Raw genomic sequence first — 14708 nt, forward strand, 5'->3', positions numbered from 1 at the left:
CGGTCGCCATGGTGGGCCCAAGTTCTGGTGGTACTAAGCGAATCGCATCGCAGATGCATGGTAATCGACTATTCGCAGACGATTAATCGGTTTACACAGCTGGACGCCTACCCACTCCCGGGGGAATGGACTCCCTGGTTCGACAGGTGGCACAGTATTCGGTCTATAGCTCTCTCGATCTGCGTAGTGCGTATCATCAAATCCCCATCTCCGAGGCGGATCGCATCTATACAGCGTTTGAATCGGGTCAGAGGTTATACCAGTTCACCCGGCTACCTTTCGGGGTCACGAACGGGGTCACTTGTTTTCAGAGGGCTATGGACGACCTCATCGCTAAGGAGAACTTGACCGATGTCTTTGTTTATCTGGATAATCTAACGGTTTGCGGGTATGACCAGGAACATCATGATGCTAATCACACATCACAGACAAACATACAAACACACATACACACATACACACATACAGAGATTAATGGAATTATAGATAGACTAGGGCATGCCCGTACTATATCTATATCTAAAATTATATCCCCCCCCCCCTCTATTTACATGAAATGGTTTGGTCCATTCGCAAAGCCAAAGCGAACGGCTTGCGAGTACGGTGACTATCCCCCCCCCCTCTATTTACATGAAATGGTTTGGTCCATTCGCAAAGCCAAAGCGAACGGCGAATGGCTAAATCGCCATAGCCGTACCCGTACGCTCTCACATCACGCATCTCACATCACGCATCATGTTTTTAATTCAATTACTATCCGTAATGGTGCATGCTCTCACAGGAGCTCCGGAGGGTCGCATATCGCAGTTACGATGAATCGCAAATTAGTTTTAATTAGTTTTAAAACATAGTTTAACGCCAACATAGCGCCAACATAGTTTGCCAACGTGAAATAAATGAATACGCTCTCAAATGTGCTGTCCGAGGCAGAGTCTGTTCGCCACGTTCGGCACACGTGATAGCTCGCTGCTCTCTGATTGGTTGAATCGTTTTTTGGACATAGCTCGGTAACTACTTGTCCGATTAATTTCAAACCTTGAAAAGGCACATCCTCGGGTCCCCAGCAATATACCTGGCAAGTTGCAAGTATATCGGACCCGTGGTTGTCGAGAAACAGCGGTCACAGACAAACAAACACACAGACACACACACAGAGATTAGTGGAATTATAGATAGATGCAGAATCGAAAATGTTACAAAGAAGCCATAATGAGGCTGGGCCAATGGGCCATGTGAAGCAGTGAAATGTGAGCTGATGGACATGGTGGGTGAAGAGAGCCTATATAGTCTGTGGGGTATGGTTTATGTTGCATAAATGTCTCCATTTTAATGACACTGGTCCATTTTAATAAAAGAAAATTATTGCATGGTAAAGCTGCATATTTATGCATGAGGTTCCACATAATAATGCACGACTTCTCTGATGCTCTGCACAACCCTCTCTTCCATTTTACAGATGACTGCATTGTGCCATAAAGTACCGCCATCCCACTGGCAGGCAGACAGGAGCTGTCTGACTCTCTGTTGATCTGGAATTGTTTTATACTGGTCTGACAAATGGAATGAGTCTTTGAAACCTCATTCTTCTTTCATATGGCTCAAGCGTGGGATAGATGAAATAAAAGTTGCTGTACTCTGCCAATCGTGGGCACGTGACATTATGCTTTGTAGCTCCTGGCACATATCCCCTTTTACAGGTTGTGAGTTTGGCAGTCCTGCACTAGATTGTCTGTAATCTGGAGGTTACCACACTCGCATGAAGGCGATTCCGCAGGTCCCCACGTGAACTTGTTGCTGCTAAACTGGTCAACGCCAGTTCGAAGCTGGTTCAAGCGGCACCATTCCTTCAGGGACATGTCACATCCTGGAGGTTTAGTGGAGGTGGAGAGATATTGTAGATGGCCTTCAGGTTGGTTCGGTCACCACTAGTTAATGTGCCATGTGTGCCTGCCAGACCCATCATCTGAAGTGATGTGGGGTTGGCCTCTCTCATAAAGGTCTTCCTGCTTTTCAATTGTTTGGCAAGAGGGAGGGGGGGGGGGGGAATTCTTCAAAGACTTATTGACGTGGGTGTCCTGAGATGTTAGAAGCTTTGGGTGCTGCATGTCTTTTAGTAGCTAGATGCTTGACGTGATGGTGGTGAATGCCAGCAAGTACTGAGAGAGAGTGGGCTGTTGACTGACTGTTAGCCCTCAGATATGTTGAGCTGCACGTCAGCCTTTTTTGTGTGAAGGCTTTTGTCCGAAGCAGAGACAGTATTCTGCAGGGGCATATATTAATGTGAGTGTTGAGGCTTGGAGAGTAGAGAAGTCATTGCCACAGAGTTTGTGGATCAATTTGAGTCTTGCAGCTGCTTTTACTGCTACCTTTTCTGTATGCTGCCAGAGGGTCACAGCCCAATAGAGTTGCACACAAAGGTAAGTAAGTATCTGAGGGAAGGAGAGAGGGATGTTGTTCAGCTTGACTTTCAGCTGTCTCCTTGCTTTGCTATCCTGCAGATGGAAGACGGAGTATGCTGTTTTCTGAACATTGAGACAGTCGCACCGTTGGTGGTAGTAGAGGCTCATTGTTGCAACATCTTTGCTTAGTGTCTTCAACTTTCTCAAATGTCTTGCCTGCATGTGATCCCAAAATGGCAAGATCATCAGCTTAGGCCTACATGTTAACCAGGAGTCAGAGCCTCCATTATTGTGATTGTTTAACCGACTCGACTGTCCATTCAGGAGAACCCAGAAGCAATGATTGCAAGTAATCATTTGGATGTTGTGGACAATTTCTTGAAGAGAAAATCAGTCTACAAGGGCTTGGTCTGTAGCTCATGGTGTACTGCTCTTCCCTGTGACCCACAAAATAATCTACGGGATCAGCAGAGAGTCACACAGCTGTAGTCTGTCTGTCAGTAGGATAGGGGTATTTTACGGTACAATACGGTGTTAAGACTCTCAAAATGCACTTTCACCGCACACCTCCAATCCTTTGGTTTACTTTTCTGTGATTTGTGGAAACACCTTCCTGAGGTTTTTTAACCTCACTCTTCCTTTGAGAGCTTCAAACAGGCTGGTCACCTGTCATGTATGCAGTGCAAATGTTCACCGTTGTATCCCTACACCGGGACCGGGTGGTATCCCTACACCAGAGCTCGGATGGCGCTGCTGTGAATCGGGCCTTGATCGGCAGAGTGAATAAACGCGTACGACAATTGATCGCAGTTTGTCGAGATACTTTACATGGCGACGAAGGTAAACATCTAGACCATGACATCTTTCGGCCATATCGATGAATTCGACCCTCATGAGGGGGATTTTGACACGTATTCTGAGCGTTTGTCTTTCTACTTTGAGGCGAACGGCATTGCGACCGAAGGCCTGATGAAGGCCGTCTTCCTGTCCGTTTGCGGAGGTGAGACGTTCACACTCGTTAAAAACCTGATTCGGCCTCGGACAATCCAGGAGCTCACGTATGCAGAGCTCAAGGCCGCTTTGAAGGAACATTGCAACCGATCTCCTTCAGTCATCCTGTGTCGGTTTAATTTTTACATGTGCAGACAGCAGCAAGGTCAGTCGATCGCAGACTTCATTGCACACCTCAAAAAACTGTCACATCTGTGTGAGTTTGGGGACACGATTGATGACATGCTTCGTGATTTGCTGGTGGTTGGCATGTCCGATGACCGCACTCGTAGACGCCTGCTTGCTGAGAGAAGACTGACGTTCCAAAATGCCAGAGACACCGCAATTTCCATGGAAAGTGCTGAACGCAACGCTACAAGCATCGGTGCCACTCGCTCATCTGGTACCAGCCCTGCTGTGAATCGGTTGGATCATGTTCAGCCACAACGTTGGAACAAGGCTCCTCGTCAGAAGCCAGTGCAGTCTCAAACCCACAACAACTGTTTTCGGTGCAACGGAAAGCACCCTCCGGAGACGTGTCGGTTCAAAGATGCCACCTGCCATTTCTGTTCGAAAACTGGCCATATTGCTCCAGCTTGCATCACTCGCAAATCGGGAAAAGGAAAAGCTGCTGACAAGATTCATCAGTTTATCGGTTCGGAGGAACCCGAGCTTGACCAGGTGAGCTCTGTTTCCGACAACTCAGAATCGTATGACCTGCTTCATATTGATTCTCACCATAGGCGGGACCCTCTTCTTGCCAATGTTGTCGTCAACAATCGACCATTGCAAATGGAGGTCGACACTGGTGCGGCCGTCTCGCTCATCAGCCATGCTGTTTTCACAAACCTGTGGAGTGATGCTGACCGACCCCATCTGAAACCTACTACCTATGGACTCTCCACCTATACAGGTGAGAAGATTGTTCCCTGCGGTACATGTGATGTCACGGTGGGCTACGATAACCGTGAGTTTCACCTACCCCTGATCGTCATTCCTGGAAAGGGCCCTTCCTTACTCGGCAGGAACTGGTTGAGCATAATTCGACTGAAGTGGGAAAGCATTCATCAACTCCGGGCAGCCAATGTTTCTCCTACCGCAGCATACACACTCAAAAATGTGCTGGATACGTACCCGGATGTCTTCAAGGATGAGCTTGGAACCTTGAAAGGACATACGGCTAAACTCAGGGTTGACCGGGATGCCAATCCTATATTTTGCAGGGCTCGCCCAGTCCCTTTCGCCCTGCGTGAGCGGATTGACAAGGAACTGGATCATCTTGAAAATCTGGGGATCATCGAGCAAATCCAGTATGCCGAATGGGCGGCGCCCATCGTTCCAGTCATAAAATCGGACCAGTCCATCCGCATATGTGGAGATTATAAAATGACCGTGAACAGGTGTTCTTCATTGGATAAATATCCAATCCCGAGGATCGAAGACCTCTATGCTCGTCTCACGGGAGGCAAGACTTTTACGAAACTCGATCTCAAATCCGCCTATCTACAGCTCTGCTTGGACGAGAATTCGAAACAGTATCTTACCATCAACATGCATCGTGGGTTGTATAGGTACCACCGACTTAGTTTTGGAGTGAAATCTGCACCTGGAATTTATCAGCGTGTCATGGACAGTTTGTTTGCCGCCGAACGCAACGTCGTTTGTTACCAGGATGATATTCTGGTTACTGGTCGTACGGACGCGGAACATCTACAGAACCTGGAGAGAGTTCTGAAGAAGATTTCGGACTCCGGCCTACGTTTGCGTCGAGACAAGTGCAAGTTTATGGTGCCATCAGTCACGTACCTGGGTCATACGATTGATGCCGAGGGTCTACACCCGACAGATGAGAAAGTCCGAGCTATCAAGGATGCTCCTTCTCCACGAGATGTGACCGAATTGAAGTCATACCTCGGTTTGCTTCAGTTCTATGGTCGTTACATCCCGAATGTGACCGACGTTTTGGGCCCCCTTTATCGGCTTTTGAGGAAAGGAGTCTCCTGGAGCTGGGGGTCTAGTGAACAATCAGCATTCCAGACCTCTAAGGATCTGCTCAAATCGTCCAATGTTCTCGTTCATTTTGATCCAGAGAAGGATCTTGTGCTGACATGCGATGCCTGTCGGTATGGAGTGGGGAGTGTATTATCGCACGTGATGCCTGATGGTACAGAAAGACCGGATGCATTTGCATCCAGAACGTTGACCCCGGCAGAGAAAAACTATTCCCAACTTGACAAGGAAGGATTGGGAATCGTTTTCGGCGTTGGCAAATTTCGCCAGTACCTTCTTGGACATCATTTCACGATTCGCACTGATCACAAGCCGCTGATCAGTCTGTTTGGTCCAACTAAGGCGACATCTGACACTACCGCCCAGGATCATCCGCTGGTCCCTGTTTCTCGCTGCTTATGACTACACCATATGTTATAAGCCCGGTTCGTCTATCACAAATGCAGATGCCATGAGTCGGTTACCCCTTCCAGAATCCGTTGATGATTCGCCTACACCAGGATCCATTATCGCACTGATGGATCATCTGGAAGATTGTGCTGTCGATTCTGGCCAGATCCGCACTCATACTCGACGAGACCCCGTTCTGTCCAGAACTGTCCAGGCTGTACAGCTTGGATGGCATTTGCTACCTGAGGGTGACCCAGATTTTGCGGCTTTTAAAGCACGTAAAAACGAACTCAGCGTGGAAAATGGTTGCCTACTCTGGGGATGTCGTGTCGTGATCCCGAAAAATCTGCGTTCCAGGGTCATGGATGAAATCCATGACTGTCACCCCGGGATTGTGAAGATGAAGTCACTCACCAGAAACTATGTGTGGTGGCCGAATCTTGATGCTGATATCGAACATCATGTTCGACATTGTTACCCCTGCCAGAGCACCCGGAATACACCTGCGAAAGCGCCACTGCATCCCTGGGAATGGCCCAGCGAACCGTGGCATCGCCTACATCTCGATTATGCCGGGCCTATTAACGGCAGCATGATTCTAATAATTACGGACGCGCACACAAAATGGATTGATGCCTATGTGACGCGTGGTACTACGTCAGCCATTGTCATCGAAAGACTCAGACGCTGTTTCGCCACTCATGGTCTGCCCAGGATGATCGTGAGTGATAACGGTTCGTGTTTTTCCAGTACCGAGTTTGCCAAGTTCACACGTCGGAACGGCATCAAACATAAGTTTGTCAGCCCACATCACCAGGCTTCAAATGGCTTGGCCGAACGATCCGTGGGAATCATCAAATCCGGATTGCAGAAACTTCAGGAGGGAACCCTGGAAACAAAGCTGTCTCGTCTCCTGTTCAAATACCGCATCACGCCACAATCAACAACCGCTGCAGCTCCGTCTGAGTTATTGATGAAACGACACTTGAGATCGACACTTGACAATCTCAAACCAGACATATCATCAAATGTTTATCAGAGCCAGCTTAATCAAAAGTTGGTGCACGATAAGACGTCCAACAGTCGATGTATCAACATTGGAGATCCAGTGTTTGCCCGAAATTTTGGTGCAGGTGCGACGTGGCTACCGGGAGACATCATCGAGAAGCCAGGTCCACTGTCCAGTGTGATTCGCCTGCAGGACGGCCACGAAATTCGTCGACATCAGGACCACATAACCTACCGTCACTGTGAGTCGATGGAGCCTGTAGCATCGTCACAGTCAGGACAACAGTTCGACCCGCCACTGCCGGAGATCGTCGTGGCCGCTCCAGCCAGCTCGGATGCCCCGAAAACCTCTGCAAACGCTACACCCTTCGTGGAGACCAAAGGAATCACCTCGGACTCTGTATCCACTGGTACACCGCGACCCAAAGGAATCACCTCGGACTCTGTATCCACTGGTACACCGCGACGCTCAATGCGTGAGAGAAAAGCACCCGACCGGTTGAATCTTTGAAGATGTTTTTTTTCACGTTGACACATGTTCTATTTTCACGTATTTTCATTATTCTCATAACCGTTTGCACACATATTTTCACATGTTTTGGAAATGTTGCTTTTGAAATGTCAATTCTGGAAATCTAGCACGTATATTGCTCTTGGTAATTTTGGACTTAAAGGGGAGGATGTCATGTATGCAGTGCAAATGTTCACCGTTGTATCCCTACACCGGGACCGGGTGGTATCCCTACGCCAGAGCTCGGATGGCGCTGCTGTGAATCGGGCCTTGATCGGCAGAGTGAATAAACGCGTACGACAATTGATCGCAGTTTGTCGAGATACTTTACATCACCACATTCCCATGCCATTCTCTGTCCCCTACCCATTATCTTTTCTACCTCCATGAATCATACCTATCTCAACCCTATTACTTGCAGGTTATCATTTTTCCTCCTCTTTGCCCATTTCTTCATTTCCTTGTTTTTTGTAAAACTATGGCTCCTTGTCACCAGTGTCAGTTTGTTACCTCACTTTTCCATGGGCCACCATCATGTATTAAATAAAATCAAGTTGCACTGCAGTCCATTTAATGAATATTGGTAGTATAAGTTAAAAAGAAAGAGTACCACTTTATGAAAGTATGTCTTGGCTGTCCAAATTTTGACCACAAATGCTTCATAAATCGCTCGGTGATCTAGGTGAACAAGACGATGATGGCACTGTTTTGTTTCTATGTAAAGACTGACTTGTTGGGGTTTATACTGTCACACTGCCCAAGCAGAGTCCAGAATTTATATTCATGTTGAGCAGCAAAGCTGGCGGTTGTGGTTTGAACCTAATTGGAGCAAACCGCCTGATCATGTTTGATCCCGACTGGAATCCAGCAAACGACGAGCAGGCCATGGCGCGGGTGTGGCATGACGGACAGAAGAAAACGTGCTTCGTGTACCGCCTCGTATCGGTAAGGATTCGTGCACGTCAATGGAATAAAAGTATTTTCAATGTGGCAATGGCATTATTGGATGACTTGTGTTGGTCACTTCCTGATACTGCAGACTGGGACCATAGAGGAAAAGGTTTTGCAACGTCAGACTCACAAGAAGGCTCTGAGTAGTTGCGTGGTGGATAAGGAGATGGATGTTGAGCGGCACTTTACACAGGGTGAACTTCGCGACCTATTTGTACTCGATGAAGAAACCACGAGCGACACTCACGACAAGTTCGTTCCTCATTCCACTCCTTTCCCATCTGCACACTTGGCTTAAGATACTGGGACCCTGGAGTTGAATGCCATATACAACAACAACACAACAGGCATTTTAAGGCCATTTTCCCTGCTGGAGCAGGGGTTAGCCTTGTGGTCCCCATGACAATCCTCTCCATTTTTCCCTATTTTCTGCATCTCCCCTTGTTAACCCCCTTGCCCGCATTTCTTCTTCCACCATCTTCAGCCAAGTCTTTCTCGGTCTTCCCCGTCCTCTACTTCCTTCTACATTCATTTCCATCACTCGCCTCAACCAGTCACTTTCATCCATCCTCAACGCATGACCAAACCATCTGAACCTCTTTCTCTTCACAGCATCCATCACAGGCTCTATTCCCATCATCTTTCGCAATTCATCATTTGTCTTCCTTTCTCTCAACGATACTCCACACATCCACCGAACCATTCGCATTTCCACCCATTCCAGCCTTCGTTGTTGCTCTACGTTCATTACCCATGTCTCGCTCGCATAAATCATAACACTTCTCACACATGCAGCATACACCTTTCCCTTCAGCTTCAACGACACTCCCCTCCTCATCAACACGCCACTCAGTTCTCAAAACTTCTTCCATGCACATCTCACTCCAGCATCCATTGCCGAGTCTGATCCACCTTCTCCATTCAGCATGTCTCTGAGGTAGCAAAATGTTTTCACACCTTCCAGCTTCATGCCATCTCCAAGATCCAACTCAACATTTCCTCCATCTGCAGCTCCCTCTGTGCACACCTTACACTTGAATGTAATTGCCACACTGGTTAATGACCCTCTCAGACCACTACATTTTTGATGAACCCACTCAGCGCACATTGTACAAAGGTGGGCGGTCCGCTTCGAAAGTCCGCTTATCCGCTTATCCGCTGCAGCGGACTAACGTTTTCGAAGTGGATAAGCGAATCGGAACAACCCCCGGAAACCGAAGCGGATAAGCGTAAGCGGACTACTGAAAAATTAAAGCGCATCGCGATTCGCCAAATCAGCTGTTAGCCTGAGCCGTTACTCTAGAATTGTGAATATTTATTTAAGTGAATAATAAGTGAAAACTGAATATTTTATTGGACGCTAGAGCGGCAATAACGTCAAGATGGAGAGATTTCTGACTCTCCAGCCCAGCGGCAGTGCCAGGGACAGGCACACGAGCGACGCAAACCAGCAGTCCCAGCACAGCGACATCCACAACTCGGCGGTCAACATGATGGGGGACGTGGAGGACAGTCAGGAGATCTGCGCCCTGACCCCTCAGCTCGCGCGCAGCGAGAGCAGGATGTCGCTGGACTCAATCGAGTCGGCTGAGATCAACGTGACAATGGACACAGACAATTCCAGCCTCAGCCAGAAGTGGAGGCACATCGCCCCCTTCTTCAAGGTCGTGGACAGCAAGGCCACGTGCACCAAGTGCTCAAAGACACTCAAAGCCCAGCCCGGATCAAGTTCAAACTTGAAGGTGCACTACCAGAGGTACCACGATGCCCAGCACAACGACCTCAAGGCGGCCCTCGACGGCGGCAGCAGACCCGGCCGCCACAAGTCCTTCCAGGACATGGCCGGCGCCAGGAGGCAGGCCAGCATCGAGGAGACCTTCAAGGAGAAGTTCAGCCAGAAGAGGTGTCTCGACCTTTACTATAGGTAGGTAATTTTATATTTTAATTAAACTCATTTTCATTTGTCAACTTAAAGTAAGAATATATTAATAACTTCGGAATAAATCGGTCCGTTCTATTCCGATTTAATCGGAATTTATCGGATTCAATCGGAGGCACGTTAATAATTATAAATTCAATGTTAAAGTTTTTTTGACTGTTCAAAAATATCTTTCAACAATTTATATGTCTCATATAAATAATTTATATGAGACATATAAATTGTTAAGAGTTTTCATTCATTATATCAATTTATAATAAATTGATATAATATATAATTCAGGTCCTTCATTGGCTGCATGAAGCCCGCCTCGGAGACAGACAACGAGCACAACAGGGCCCTGTGGGCGTACGCCTGCCCACAGTTCAAGGTCCCCTCCCGGCGGAAGCTCACTCGGGACATCAGGGCGATGGGGGACCAGGCCAAGGCCGACCTGACGGACCTCCTCGTCAAACAGGAGTTCGTCGCCACCACGGCCGACAGCTGGTCGGCAAGCAACAGGGCCTTCCTGGGGATGACGGTGACCTGGCTGGAGAGGGTCACCTTCGAGGGGCAGTCCGCCGTCCTCGGGATCAAGGAGATCACCGTCAGCCAGACGGGCCAGTACCTGGCAGAGGCAATCTCCGAGCTGCACGATGACTTCGGCATCAAAAGAAAGGTGTGTAAACTCTGTAGTTTTAGAATTTAAAATTGTTTACAAAATTTATTTTCAATAGATTACAATTAACAATAAAAGTATGCGTTTTTTATGACAGTGTTTAAATATAATAGTCAAGATTAATTAGATTATTCAGGCAACTTAAAATGAATTGTTTTAGCAAAATATAATGTGTATTAAGTGACGTATTACAGTAATACGTCACCTAATACACATTATATTTTGCTAAAACAATTCATTTTAAGTTTTAAAACTTTTAATATTAACTGTAAGTGAAAAATGAAAATAAACTTTGTTTTAAAACAGTATTTTGCTTTTCAGGTTGTCAGCACCACCACTGACAACGACGCCAACTACATCAGCGCCTTGAATCACTATGGGGCCCTCGGGCGCGATGACGAGCAGCTAGACGTGGTGGAGGTGGACCCAGAGGTGGTGCAGACCAACACCATCCTCGTGGTGGACGCCCTGGAGGAGGTGGACCAGCAGGAAGAGGTGGTGCACGTCCCCAAGCATCGCCGCTGTGCGGCACACACAGTGAACCTGCTGGCCTCCAGGGACGTCGAGAAGGTGCCCGGCTGGAGCGCCCAGCCCAGGCCGGCCTTCACCAAGCCGGCCGCCAAGGCCCAGGGCCTGTGGAACGCCCAGAACAGGAAGACAGTGACCGCCAATGACATTAAGACGGCCCTGGGCAAGAAGCTTGTGACCCCCGGCGTCACCAGGTGGAACTCTAGCCACGACGCCTACAAGTGCCTGCTGACCGAGGTGCTTGACATGGACAAGAGGAACAACCTGAACCAGATCTGTCAGCGGCAGCACCCCCACCCCCTGCCGCACATCACGGAGGACGACGTGCAGATCTGGTCGGCGTACGTCAAGGTGACCGCCCCCTCGCCGCCTGCCTAGACGTACTCCAGGGCGAGGAGAAGGCCTACATAGGGTGCCTTCTCCCCCACCTCCAGGTGCTCAAGGACTTCCTGGAGGCGCTGTCCATCGACGGCAGCATCGTCCACGCCCAGAACCTGGTGGCCAGCCTCCTCCACCAGCCGTCCTGCACCAGGAAGGGAACAAAGGGCTTTGACGGCAGGTTAGTTCTTATATTATTATTATATTTTATCACAACAAGTTGAAAATTAATAAGTGCTTCTTTCTTCTTATATTATATTATTATTAAATGATTAAAAAATCCTTGCCGGTCTAATGATTCATTTGAAATGAATTAAAATCAGTTGAATGACATTTAATTTTTCAATTTACAAATCTGAAATTATTTGACATTTGTTTTATAACTTTTCTTTTACTTCAGGTTCAGCCACCTCTTCGTGGACATGGACCTTTTGATGGCCACGGCGCTGCACCCCCAGCACAAGCTCGCCACGGTCAGGGCCATCTGCAGGAGGCAGAACAACGACGCCATCTGCGACCTGGTGAGGGACAAGCTCATCAGGGACCTGCTCGCCCTCGTCCTGCCTGACGAGCACCTGGACCCTGCCCCCCAGCAGGGACCCCAGCCCGGCTCGAGCAGTACGGATTACCTGTTCGCCATGGAGGAGGGGCAGCAGGAGGAGAACCTCGAGGAGAAGATCAGGGAAGAGGTCAACAACAGGTCGAGGAAGCCGCTGAGGGGGAACCCGGGGCTCTCGCCCAATCTCTTCCCGCTCGAGTTCCGTGATGCTTGGGTAACTCTATTTCTCAGGCATAACACGCCGCTCCCGAGCTTTGCCTCGGTCGAGCGCGTGTTCAGCTACGGGTCGGACATCCTCAGGCCTAAGAGGTCGGCCCTGGCTGCACCGAACTTCGAGGCCCTCGTCTTCATGAAGGGCAACCTCCAAATCCTCAAGAAGGCCCATGAGGTGGAGGAGGAAGACGAGGACTAGTCAACAGACTGCTAGTCTGTTGACTAGTAGACTCTCTTGTCAAAGAAAGGACGGGCAAATTGATTTTTCTTTAATGTAACTTGCATATATTAAAATTATATTTAAATTAACTGTAGAGTAGAGTAGAGTCGAGTGGAAAACTTTATTTCAATAAATTTTGAATAAATTTTATTTAATTAAAAATGTATATTTTTGATCTTAAAAGCTGTTTGTCTTTGTAGTAGTTAGAAATGGCTATTTAGGCTTAAAAAGCATTAAATTCCCTTTAGAAACGTCAAAAATCGCTTTAAAAACGTCGAAGCGCTTTTTAAAAATCGAATCGAAGCGGATAAGCGGATAACCGGTAAGCGGGCTAAGATTTTCGGCCGCTGAAGCGGATAAGCGAATCGGACTACACGGGCTGGCGGAGCGGATAAGCGGTAAGCGGACTTAAAATTTTCCAAATCGCGCCCACCTTTAACATTGTACATTGAATGGAGTTCACTCCGACACCCTTCCTGCACAAAGCACACTTCCCAGTTCTTTACACCTCACCACATGCTTTACCACTTGCCATCACCTTCGTCTTTCCCATATTCACCTTCAGACCTTTTGTCTCCATACATTCCTTCCACTTGTTCATCTTCTCCTTCAGTCCATCCATACTTTCTGCAATCAACACCAGATCATCTGCATACAACACCTCCCATGGCAAACCCTCCTTTACGTTCCGAGCCAGCACCTCCATCACAGCTACAAATAGTAGTGGACTTCGTACCAACCCCTGATGCGCTCCCACCTTCACCTCAAACTCACCACTGTTCCCGTCATTCGTCCTTACAGCTGTGCGCGCTCTTTTGTACATTGCCAACACTACTCTGATCAACCATTCCTCCACTCCTAACTTACTCAATGCCCATGTCACTACTTTGCGTGGAACCCTATCGAATGCTTTCTCCAGATCAACAAACCCAAGAAACAACTTCTTCCTCTTCCTCCATGTACTTCTGCATCTGCCTTCCAATAAAAAGCATGTCTGTCGTTCCTCCTCTGCATATACTGCATTGATTTATGTTAGCAAATTAATGATTATGTATAGTGTCTTCTAATATCCCTGCCTTATATATGAAAGGTGTACAAGATCATATGAAAGAATGTAATTCTTCATTTCCTTCCCCAACTCCACCACACCCCTCCTCCTTTCCCCTTGCCCATAGATTTCGCTGCCGTCGTTGTGTGAACGGCATCCAGGTGCGCGCACCTCCAACGGAAGCAGACTGTACGTCAGCCCTATCGCAATGGCAGCACAGTGCTGAGAGGCGCCACCTGCCAGACACTGCACTCCGTGCCGCTTGGGATGCCGGCATTTCCTTTGTGTTCCATCAACGCTCTCACGACACGCGCACTCTCGTGTGAACCCATGTGTACTTTATCCTAAAGGCATTACATTTTTAGCAAGCGCTTGCATTCCTTCCTGTGGAACCACTCCCGCAGGCCTCAGGAACCGAGTGAGAACTTTGGGTGGAAACTTGTTTTATAAACTCAGAAATGCAGCATGCCACCAGGCAAAGGATTGACGAATGGTATCACAAACCTCCACCATTGTTGGAATGGTGAAAGTGATCTACTGTATCACAGTTGCCATAACGATGGCTTGGTTGAGAGTTCGCCGTCACGCTGCACTTGCAAGTCTGCTCCATACTGTAAAGCAAATGAAGTGCTGTTTTGAGTTGGCCGTTTAAATTTCCCACTTCTCCTTGCAGACAGCTTGGAGCAATGCTGGCAGACTAAGTCGAAGAATTAAGATGCTGGTGATGAGGAATCTAGCAAATTCTGACCTTTGCTATCCACATCAAAAGGATCAAACTATATTATTGAACCTTTTGGAGAGAAAGGGCTATGAGGAGGACAGGGGTAGGTAAATTTGATGATGTCGACTAATGTGTAAAACGACTGAAACGGTTTGTCATTTATTTGTTCAATGTAACATACTTCC

General features: G+C 47.9%; 1 pseudogene; it reads left to right on the forward strand.

Annotated features, from left to right (window-relative positions):
• Positions 1–8037: 8037 nt before the first annotated feature.
• On the forward strand, positions 8038–14128 carry LOC144888950 (DNA repair and recombination protein RAD54-like pseudogene; annotated as a pseudogene).
• Positions 14129–14708: the final 580 nt, after the last annotated feature.

The sequence above is a fragment of the Myxine glutinosa genome, unplaced genomic scaffold, assembly GCF_964187855.1.
Source record: "Myxine glutinosa unplaced genomic scaffold, kmMyxGlut1.1 SCAFFOLD_205, whole genome shotgun sequence".
NCBI lineage: Eukaryota > Metazoa > Chordata > Myxini > Myxiniformes > Myxinidae > Myxine > Myxine glutinosa.